The 12,222-nt window shown below is 36.4% G+C and overlaps 1 pseudogene; it reads right to left on the reverse strand.

The window, feature by feature from the left end:
• Positions 1-600: 600 nt before the first annotated feature.
• On the reverse strand, positions 601-10,132 carry LOC121327144 (annotated as a pseudogene).
• Between the last annotated feature and the right edge of the window lie 2,090 nt (positions 10,133-12,222).

Raw genomic sequence — 12,222 nt, forward strand, 5'->3', positions numbered from 1 at the left:
TACATTGGCATGGTAACATGTCCCAGACTGCCCTCTGAAAATTCAAAGGTGGCCATTATAATTGTAATAACATTTTGTATTATTAGTGCAATAGTTATTTGTTTCTGTTGTAACACCTCTATTCAGTTGATCTAAACAGTTGCAGATCATAATACTGCCACTACTGAAATACTTATTACCAAGGTTATATTGACAAAATATCTAACAGAGCATGTAAATATATGTAAAAAAAAGAAAATCAGAGAGGATCCATGTGGCAGAGCAAAGCTCTGCCTTTTAAATTGGCAGGGATGGGGTTAACTTCCCCTACCTGCCTGGGTTTATTATGTTCAGGTGGCTGGGGTTGATTAGTTGATTAGGTTGATTAACGATCAATCAATGCCCAGCCACCTGATATAAAAGGAGGCCTCTGCTTCTCATTTGGAGAGGGAGCTGAGGAAGCAGGTTGGGTGTTTTTTTTTTTGGTTGTTTAGAAAGTTTGAATCCAGTGAAGGCATTGCCCAGCCTGGAAACTGTTATTTTTGTAAGTTTTGCTTTTTATCTTTTTTGTGTTTAAATTGTTTTGTTTTGGCCCTTGTGCCCTTTCATTTTTGTGTTTATTTATAATAAAATAGTTATTTTTTTGAACTGCAGTCTGTCTCTGGGCCTCTTTCCACTCGCCAGCCTGCCACAATCCAATTTTAGTGATTTCAATGAACAGAGCCCAATATATTTTTTTACAATATTAGCATTAAGTATGTGCATGTGGTTGTAATAGTTTCTTGCTTGAGAAGATGTTATAATTATAAAGGCACTGTAAATAAAATGTATTCCTAAGGTAAGCTGATTTGCCAAGTCAATTTACCTACAGTACATGTGTTATTACATTGCATATGTTACACTTTACAGCAAACTGTTACTCAATATTTCATCACTATTAGAAATAATGTTTCTCTGAAAAGTAATTGTTCACATTAATGCTTGGTGTGTTGAAATTGACAGTTGATTCTTCTTCTTCTTCTTCTTCTTCTAATCATTTTCAGAGATTACTTTGATTTCCCCCAGTAGCTCAGCAAATAATGAATGACTTTTCGGGTTCTGAAAAGCATTCAAACAAAATAGTACACATTTCTGGAACCCATAGCTAAATCAGTCACAGTAAATTGCCTGATGTGTTTGAAAGATTAAATTATATGTTAGAGCGATATAAAGCTCCCTGTATGTGTGTGTAAGGTGTAGTACAATGACAGACAGAAAAGAAATGTCAAATGCAATCCAAAACAGTTCCATGTTCACAATTTTAAAACAGAACTATAAAAGTAACACTTAGTTCTTGCTATTAGCTACAAACACAGCTGTAACAATCAGAAACTTTCATAAGAAAACCTTAAGCTGACAGTAAATACAGAATCTGCAAAGGCTACAAAAAGTCTTTAAAAAGTCACGTCTTGTATATTATGGTACAGAGAAACATTTTACAGTAGCTCTGAATTGCACTCAGGTGTTCCCAATGGGACTAACTTAGTAATTGAATAGAAATTACAACCTCATGCCAGCAGCTGTACATGACTTTGTATATCGTCTGGGAGGCCATGTGAGGTCGGTAAAGCCTGTGTCCTTGAGTGATTTCATCCACAATCTCAGAGTTTGATTTATTCTCAAATGGAGTTCTGCCTTCTGTGAAGATTTCCCACATTAATACCCCTAAAGGAATACTATGGAAAGTGTTATTGTAACCATCATTTGGTTCAGGGGCTGGAGCTTGGTCTCCTGCACTGTTCTGTCCTGCCAAAATATTTGCCAATCTCCCTATTTAAACCCTGTCATGCCCTTATTCTCTGTCGTGCTTTTTTCGTTTGTGTATTGCTACACAGCCTTGCAGACTCCTACTCAATCACTTAAATCCAAGATTATCCATTTAGATATAAATGGCTTCCCAACCACCACACTTCTCTTTCTCTTCAGAATCTGAATTATCGATTGGTGACTGCATTTCTCCTTCTGGACATCCTTCAACTCAAAATCCAAGCAAAACATTTTTGAAGAAATCTGTACATCCTGCTGCTTCCCTTTCATCTGAACACACCACTTACCCATCTACCCTCGACATTGCTGGACCTGCCACCTCAGACTACACTGATCCCCTCATCATGCAACTCCTCCGCTGGCTCGTCTAGGTTTCTGTTACCAATAACTTTATCCTGCAAGTTTGAAACTCCAGGTATCACTAATAATGCTGCCAATCCTCTTTCTCGTCTACAGGCCTCTTGGTTCAGACAATTCAGTGATCTAATATTCAACTAAATTCATCCCTTCGCAATCCTCACATCTGCTCAAGAATACATGGCCCCTGCACCCTCCAGTCTAGATTTCATTCTATATTTCCTTGTTCACGCAAATGATAATCTACATCTCTCCTTGGGAACTCAAAACTCACCGAGCTGGCATTCAATAGTCTTCCACTGCAGTGGAGTCTTATATTTGTTCTCTCCCTGATATATATTCGGCCCAACACATTATTGCTAGCATGCCTGGAGTGTGGGCTATCTCACTGAGCAATGAGATTAGTCTTTAGATTAAAAAAAGATCTATCTATCTATCTATTATTAATTAACTTCTAATTCTTTACTTTGTATTAGTGGTTCAGTTGTGGGGAGCCGGGGGTCCTCTTTTAGGGGCAATTGAAGCTCACTTCCCAACCTTAGAGGCCCAGCCACGCTGGCCTCATCCTCCACCAGAAAGGTTCTCCACGAGCCAGAGAGGACCCCCAGCCAAATCTAACCTAACTCTCTTTCAGTTTTACCATTCTCTTCTCATTCTGGGTTCCCCTTGGGGGAAGTAACTCTTGCATCCCAGGAGGCCAATCGGTCCGGTCTCACCTCCGCCTGGACGGCTCTCTGTGAGCCAAAGGTAACCCTGTCCTCTTTCCTATTTCAATTACTGAGGTTCTTCCTACACACAACCCTTGCACCTGTACCGTGAAATCTCCAAAACCCTTGTCATATATACATACAGTAGTGCATTGTATCCAAGAAAGGAAAAGGCATAAAAGAACTGTGATGGTTTTAAACAAAATACTACTCACAACTGTAATTTAACTGCACCCTCCCATCAGTACATTTTTTCTTGTTTGTTGTAAACCATAACAATGGTTTTATTTCTCTCAGTAAATAATTTTCATATTTTCTTTTGCTTCAAATTTGGGCAAATGTCAGTGGGATTTACAAGAAATTTTTGCTTTTATGCAAAGGTTGAATACATTAAGATAATTATCTCAATCTGTGAACAAGTAGTTCTTATAAATACCACGAAATTATTACAGGTGTTAAAGGGGGTCCCAGGTAACTCATCTTGTCGACAGCCAATCAGAGTGGTCCTTCAGACTCCTTTGGCATACATTAGTGCAAGAAAAATACATTTTGTAAGTACTTCCCATTAGATTTCGCTCTTGAGTTTTCCCTGATTGTATAGACTCACTTACCAAATGACCACACATCTGATTTGCTGCTGTACTTGTTGCAATGGAAGACTTCAGGCAGAGACCATTTTACTGGGAACTTCGAGCTGGTAGAGCTAATGCATTGGTTGTCAAGGACATACCTAAAAAGAGAGGCTCAGACAGGCACATTTTATATGAGACATTTAGGATGCCATGATTGAAAAATGAAAACGAGAAACTGGTTTCCCCCATGCCAGTGTTCATTTGGGAAACAGTCTAAGCAGTTTGAATTGGATTCAGTTGCACAATGGTCTGTTAACTTACACCATTCATGAAAAGAATACGTAAAAAGTCAGTATACAGTTGTACTATGTTGGTATGATTGAGCAAGATCTTTCAAATACCAAACCAATGATAACTGCACAATTCATTTGACTAAATAATTGCACTCTGATGCTAATAGGGACCCACAATAAGTAATTGGATGCACTTTGAAATACAGGTAAAACAGTCACATGCATTTACACTATAGTTAATGTGTTCTAACATGTACTACTATATATGTGCATTGCCTAGTACGCTATTGTGTGATTTGTAGTTCAGTATTAACTTAGAAGCAATTTACAAACAGTCACAACAACAATTATTCATATTTATTTTTGACCACAGTGAAAGCACATCTCTTCAACTGAATCAATACCCCTTACAATAAAAACCCAAAAAACTAATAACTGTCTACAGTAAATGTACATAACAATGATGACTATAGGAATTGTCTCTGAAAGCAGCCCAAATCTCTGTTGAAGCTCCATATGTATTTTATGACGGTAATAGTATATATGTAGATACAGAATATTTAGATGTTAACCTAATTATTATTTTTTTGATTTGTTAATGACTTATAGATGATGATAATGTGATGTTGTGAAAGCTGTAGAGTGCCTACCTCTTCATTCTGAAATCACACACCTTCACCACTTGCTTCTCACTGACTAAACAATTTCTTGCTGCCTGATGTGAAGAACAAAAAAAAAATCATAAAATATTTGACTAATACAAAAATCTGTTGTCACATATCCGATCCGGCCTACCGTTTATCCACCATGATCAAACTCTGCAGCAACATCACCCATGTGTTTGATTTTTTTTGTAAACCTATGCTTTTTGTTACTGTGTAAATTACCCAATGCTAATTTAAGTGTATACAGCACTGTGGCACAGGAGGAGCCGTGCACATGAAGAGAGGTTTTTGTGTAAATGTATATTGTAAATAGTTTTCGTAGCACTGTGTTGTAAGTGCTCCGTGTACTACCATTGCTGGTAGTGTCACGTGAGCTGTTCAGTGTGTTGATTTAATATGTAAATAAATTCTGTTTGCCTGCTGGGCCTATCAACTTCCACCTCCGTCTCGATCTCCTGCCTGTCACTCAGCAGTGAATGCACACATCCACATGGCAGACGGCTACCCTGTCAGATGTTTTCAAGCTACTGAACCCTTGAGGCAGCGGTCGCTGAAGCGCAATCAGGTGAATTATTCCTGGCCGATTTCTCTCCCTCACTCTGCTGGAGTGCAAAGGCCAGTGCAATGTGTGCCTCAAAGCTCATATCAAACTGATTAAAACCATGCTTGTATTATTCTCCCTGCTAGCATGACTCACCCAGTGTCATACACTTAGTATTATCTGAAGGTCATGAATCATTGCATATTCTTCCAGCTGGTTTCTAGACCATGATTAGCAGTGGACACTTGTACAGGAGCTGGCCAAGATTAGTGCTAATCAGCTATTGGTTATGCTTGTAATGAACAAGATAACCTTAATCTTAGCCTGAGAATAAAACTCAAGAACTAATGACGCAGGATACATATAATGTGCTGTGAACATTCCATGACAATGTATTTGCAAATAGTTTTTGCTACCTATTCTTCATTTCTACCAAGTTATACTTAAGATAATTCAGGCACTGTATGTACCTCAAACTGCAAGACTAGATAGTCTGGATCAACACAAGACATGCCATGGAGCTACAGTAAATATTCACTTCTAATCCAGTACAATTTAAATCTTTTATTGCCAATTTGTATCTTTAAAAGTGTATTACATCTCGCTGGTCTTTCCAAATGCACACCTAGGTGATGTTTAATGCAAAGGGAAGAATTTGACCTTTATGAGACACAGGCATGCAAAATAATGTAAAACAATGTACTGGAATGTTTAGTGTTTAATCTCAAATTTCAAAACACTATATTCCAGGGTGGTGTTTTAGTTTTCTGAAATGTGTTATTAGTTTAAATCTTTACAGGTCTCTGTGGATGAACCCATTGATCTCCAGGTACTCCATCCCTGCACATGCGTCTTGACACATAGCCAGCATGAACTCCTCCTTCAAGCAGCCTTGCCTCTGTCGACGGTAACTGAGTAGGCATCCATTTTCCAAGAACTCTGTGACTGTGACACTAGCTTTGGATGGGATATCTTACTGCAAACACAATGGCACAATTACATACATTAGCAAGCATTAAGGTATTAATAATCCCCCCATTCACAAAAAACAAACATAGAATTTATAATTTGTAGTCAACTTTTGTTACAACATTATTAGCTGATCTGGACAATAAGATGCATACATGCTATACATGATGATACTGTTTATGTTGTATTGTTGATTGTATACTTGGATAACAATTGGATAACAGCAGTACAGTATTGTATACATTTCCTAAACTTAATAGAAATATAATATTTCATTTTTTGTTGTTGTCATAAACAAAATATATATTTTCTTTTTATAAACTTTAAATCCCTACCACCAGTTTTAGTACTTTTATTTTATTAAGTTTTCAATATTGTATAGCTCTCACGTCATGACTTTGGCTTCTTCAATGAAATCCTCTTCAGACATGGCTCCTTCATTAATGGTCTTGATTGCCACTTTACAAAGTGCTCTTCACTTTCTTAACCGTACCACCCCAAACTGTCCACTACCCAGCTCCTTCATAATGGACAGCTCTGATGAGTGTATCTCCCATTTATCTGAAGAAAAAAAAAATGGTAATAATGTGTATAATAAACATCAAAAGTTTTGGTTCTTCCATTATCCTCTTTGTTGATTTTATTTTGAAATTTAGGTGGTGTACATTTAGTGCTAAAAAAAAAAAAAAAAAAAAGAAGACCTGTGATATGTCACTGGTTACAGTCAGGCAAGTTGCTAGGAGCCATCCCTGTTATAAATGAAGAGATTTTAAAAAGAAAATAAATCTAATTTTCGTTATAGGTATTTTTTGATTAAAAAGTACATAGCGCTCAAATGATAGCTTGCATCATTAGGTATTGTGATACTTCAATTATTAATTCATTGTGACTTGTTAATTTTTAAATTTAGCAAAGATGTTGTTAGGCAGGTAACTCACTTTTAAGTTAGATTATAAACATCAACCATATTAGGAGCCTCGATTACCAGACATTTGTCAGTCAAATTGCTGGTATCTCATTCGTCATTCCATTAACAACACGTCCAATGATCAGCTAGAAAGGGCTTTATATCTTGCCTCAATCCATTTGTCAGAGTTTGTCTCCTCCCCAGCCTCCCTCTGTTTTTTGGCTTTGTCTAAAGGGGAGGGCAACTATCCTGCCCCCCTGCCCATGGCTTCCTTACAATCAGTCTCTCCACTATCACTAAACTAAATTGTGGACAGATGTACCTTGAAGGGCGAGGCCAAAGGCCAAAGATGTAGTTAAAATATCTATAATCTTTAATAAATATTGTTCTTTCTATCGCATCCATTTTCCTGACTGAACTCACCATAACTGAGTCCAGCAGTTGCTAGAACACATTGTCCCATAGGCCCAACAGTATACCGCAGTCTAGTGATAAGCCCTGAAAAACAACAGTGTAATGTACTTTCAACGATTAGGGTAGTATGAATTGCCAATATGCAAACATTTGAACAAATGGTATGAGCTTTGTTATGAATGAGAAGAAATAGCCAACATGTTGTGTTCTTTGCTGTAACAAATTTACAAACTTAAAAAAAACTGAACCTGAATATTATCTTCAGTACGGTTATCTTTAATCCCTATAGAACCAATGGTTTTCTTTTTTTTTAAAATTGTGCATCCCATTTCTGTAAAGCATTTTATAGGTATGCTACCTGCAACTGCTTCAAGTGGTTATTCAAACAAATGAAAAAGACAAATTCACATGCATTGCTATTCTGTGTTGTTATCACAAGGATACTATCAGTACTGACTGATCAGGTAATAATATAATGCATTTACCATGCTGTATCTTTGCTACTGTATGCTAAATCTAATTTTGAATCACATGGTGTAACAGAGAGGTATGGGTGTGGGTTATTCACTTAAGAAAGAAGCCAAATGTAGAAACTGACACGCTGCACAGGCGTGCTGGTTTTATTTAAGGCACAGTTCACTCTGCCTGAATACGCAAGGTACAGTACAGGAGTGTAAACAATGTATAGAGGAGATGGCAACAAAACAGTGCAAAAATAAAGTGAAAACACAGCTAGAAAAATAAAGTGACAGAGCCTGCCCCTGTCACAGGTGGTAAATAGAATGGTATTTCAAGATGATAGAGGTATAAAGTATTATAATATGTGCAATAATTATATATCTCTGATGCATGTATTCAAGCTGCCAGGTTTACCTGCTACATTGTGCTGATGATAGTAGATGACCTCTGGAATAGAGCTGAAAACATGTTTTTCAGCCAAAAAGAACTGTGTCAAGCCCTTCTGCTTGATTTGAAAATGTCTGATATCACCGAAGTCCACTCTGCTACAGAAGACAATGACAATCAGTCACATATGCTGGTACAGTACTTTTAATTAACATTAGAGGCCAAACTAGTTCATACGCTTACTTTTTAAAGACTTTCTAACAATCAACTGACCAGCAGAAACAGCTAAAAAACATTTAATTAACCCCAAATCTTGCTACCCATTTTCACCTCTTGTAACATTAACCAACTTTTTTCAAATCACTGGGATAGTCATTTAAAGATATTGGACACCTTTATTTACTCCAAATTGTCATTAGCACAGAAAGGAAAAACTCACCCAATAAATTAATTTCAATGTAATGGCTTGTAAATAGTCTTAAGCAGTTTTTCACAAAATGCATACATACTGTATATACATACTTAAAATACATATACTGTGTATAATAGTACATCAGTCAACAAACATGTCAAATGTACTTCCCTCAGATCTGATTAGATGGCAGCATTGAACAGCGACTGGCACATGTTTACAATCATGTCCTGAAATGTATTTTGGTCACACTTTAAAATAAGTGTGGGTTCATGCTGAATAATGTACAGTACACAATAATAGATTATATGAAGAAATGATTGTGGATTCAGCCAAAGTTATATATTTACTGCATATTAAGTTATTCATTTGGAACTGATATACCACGCAGTGCTCTATTCTAAATATGCATCTCTGGTTTAGTCAGGAAGCAGCTGCTGTATACTATTTACATAAATACATTATTAAAATGTATTAGATTTGAATGACTGAACCAAATATTGCACTGAAAATCTCTGCTTTGATCAAAGTAGGTTTGTTTCTCTTGCGCTGCTGTGTCTCATCTAATGCACTGCAGCACATGTTTCAACACATTATGCTTTAATGAACGGCTATTGTGAGAAATGAAAACATAAAGAGCTTTTTTTGCAACAAACACTGTATAGATGACTGACATTAACTGTGATATAATGCCGTTCAGAGTGCAAAGAAAACAAATACCGCTTCATTATACAGTCAGTTCTTATTAAGACGAACTCGGAACAAACACATTTCCTAATACAAGGGCATTTCTACAATGACTTCTTATAATATGAATTCACTTAAAACAAACGTCCTGTTTGTACAAATAATGTTGAAAGCGGTGGATAATGCACCACTGTACAATAAAAAGAAAGATGCTGACGCAGATTTCAATATTCCCACAAATCCTTTCTCAACCATTCAAAAAAAAAAAAAAGTGATATAATAATACAGGCCTATTAACAGCAAAACTGTGGACACAAGTTTTCAGCTTTTCCGATTTGCTTAATACTGGTACACTGATGTTCAGGATGCCTTGCTTTTGTGGTTTAGAAATGCTGTGATCAGAATGGGACATGCAGATTTCAAGTTCCAATGCATACTTTTTAAAAGTTCACTTACAACTGTATTTTCAATAAAATGCACTTAAAGTTTGTAATATTTTTTTTTTTATTGTACTGTACAGTAACTGAAATTTGATTTCAGTGTTCCTATAACTTCAATAAAAACTGACAGCATGCATTTAGCTTAGACTTCTGATAATAATAATTACTGATAAGACCATTTTTGTTGCCGGCCCCTTGAAATTCGTAATAATGAGAGTTGACTGAATTGACTTTGAGCACTCATACCAGTACATGTATGTACTGACCATATTGTATGCTGTGGAGTGCGTTCAACTTCTTTAAAGCCTTACTTATGATCAAGATCCAAAGCATTGCCTTCAATATGATGCATATTAAATTGTCAGAAGTGTTTCTGGTACCTCTTGTCGAAGAAGTTGCTCTGCTTTAGTCCTTGTTAAGTTTTTACAGTACCACCTAGGAGTTAGACAATCAACAAATGTTATGATTTCATAGCACAATCACTGACAGCAATGTAAACTTAGCCTTGAAAATATGTACTTACCCATGCACCTCCATATTATTTTTCTCTGTTACATAACTGCTTGGGATGTAGCCTTCATGCCTAGAAAATGTAAAGCACACCAGTATTATATATATATATATATATATATGTGTGTGTGTGTGTGTGTGATTTTTGGCTGGGTTTCTATACAAAAGATGCATGTTTAGGACCTGGCTGTTCAATCATGTATGTTATACACAGGATGCCTGATATATTCTGTTAACTACAACAAGTGCAACGTATAATATAAACTATAGACATTTAAATGAATCTATTGGAAGTTTGTATGGCTAAACATTTTTTTAGTGGATAACTACCAACATGACTTATTTTCTAAATGTAACACATTTTTAGCTCAATTTGCAAAGACATGTACAGTAGGTATGGCATTTTCCTTTACTCCATTCAACTTGCACTTGTATTTCCTTCCGTGGCAGGCAGAGCCCTGCGTGTAAACAGGGCCAGGGCAAAGCCCTGCTGGTTAATATGTAACTGTGAGTTTATTTAAAATAATGGGTTGCTGGTGAATGTATTGTTAAGATTTGAAAAGTATTGTTTGGCATTTATTCTGGGGTGAATTATTGTATTGTTATATGTGGTCTGGCACAGGCGATTGTTAGCTGCTCGTTTCTGCCAGACATCTCAAATGCGTGGTGGGCATTTGGTGAGTATTGATAAATTGGCTGTCCAGCCACGCAGAGTAAAAACTCATCTGTAGAATGTGACCATCTCCAGTTTGATTCACTTAATGCTAATCTGGAGATTGTCATATGTATAAAAACCGGCAGCTTTTGCTGATCGGGTGGGTGTTCCAAGGAGGAGGAATGTGAGGGAAGAAAAGAAACATAAATGAAAACATTACTACCATTGCAACGCATGCTGATTGGACCAGCACGATAGTTGGTTAGGGATCAGTGAAGGTGAATGCCCAGCCTGACCTATGTATGGTTTTGTTTTGTGTTTCAAGATTTTGTTTTGTTCAAACCTTGTATTTCGCTCTGGGATCAGTGGTTTTTGTACAACCTTTTGATTTATTGTTTGAATAAAATATACGCACCAGCGGTTCCACTGGCAGTACCTGTCTGGTACGTTACCACAAGTCGTCCTGCCACACCTTACAAATGCAGAATCAGGGCGTTTCCATTTCTACAAATCATTGGCTTATTGCTAATTATTTTTAAGCATGTGCTATCCATTGTACTTAACACAATGAATAATTACGAATATCTTTCGGCAGGTTTATAAAATAATGTGCTTATAAATTGAGAGTACTGGAATAATATACATTTCCAGCTGTTATGTTACATATAAACATTTGGCTTAAAAAAAAAAAAAAGGTCTATTGGACAATTATCCTTCAGTGCTTTGCTAATTCTATATGGTAAAATATGTTAGACATTTCCTTGCCCATATTTAACGTCTCTTGCTTTCCACCAGTGTTGATCTTGTTTATGCAGCATTATGTATTCTCGACCTTGCTGTAGTGTTAAGTCGGTAGGCTCTTTAGCCAAAAAGTCGTACATTGCAATAACTTCCTTTTGATCTCCCTTCTCTTCCTCAGGCGGCGGTGGAGATAGCTTTCGTCTTAACCTGTGTGACTGAGACAAATGACTATGCTACTCCGTGCAAACGAAGCTGCCTTGATTATTATTATTATTATTATTATTATTATTATTATTATTATTATTACGCCAAATCGTTGATTAATATCGACATTTTAGAAAGAATTTACCAGTTTTTTTTTTTTCAGCCTTTATTTTCAATTGAAGCAGAGAATGGGTGAAATCGACTTTTATGCTTAAAAAAAAAAAAAAAAAAAAAAAAAAAAGACGTTTTATGCCTTTGAGAATCGTTTCATTTGGCGAAGCCCTTTTATCGTATTCAACATGCAGCAAAACCATGGTTACCAAGATTCTAATTGAAATAACGTTTGGTCACAGCAGAGCTATACCTTAAAGATAAAGATTCTACACAAATTAAAGCAATTGTCTCAAATAAACATACAAAAGTGTATTACACATTTTATAGTACACATTTACGCGTAAAAATAATGTGCATAGAACAAAACATAAGTTGAACAAAAACTTGCACTTATTCTTCCGCA

The sequence above is a fragment of the Polyodon spathula genome, chromosome 1 (assembly GCF_017654505.1).
Source record: "Polyodon spathula isolate WHYD16114869_AA chromosome 1, ASM1765450v1, whole genome shotgun sequence".
Classification (NCBI taxonomy): domain Eukaryota; kingdom Metazoa; phylum Chordata; class Actinopteri; order Acipenseriformes; family Polyodontidae; genus Polyodon; species Polyodon spathula.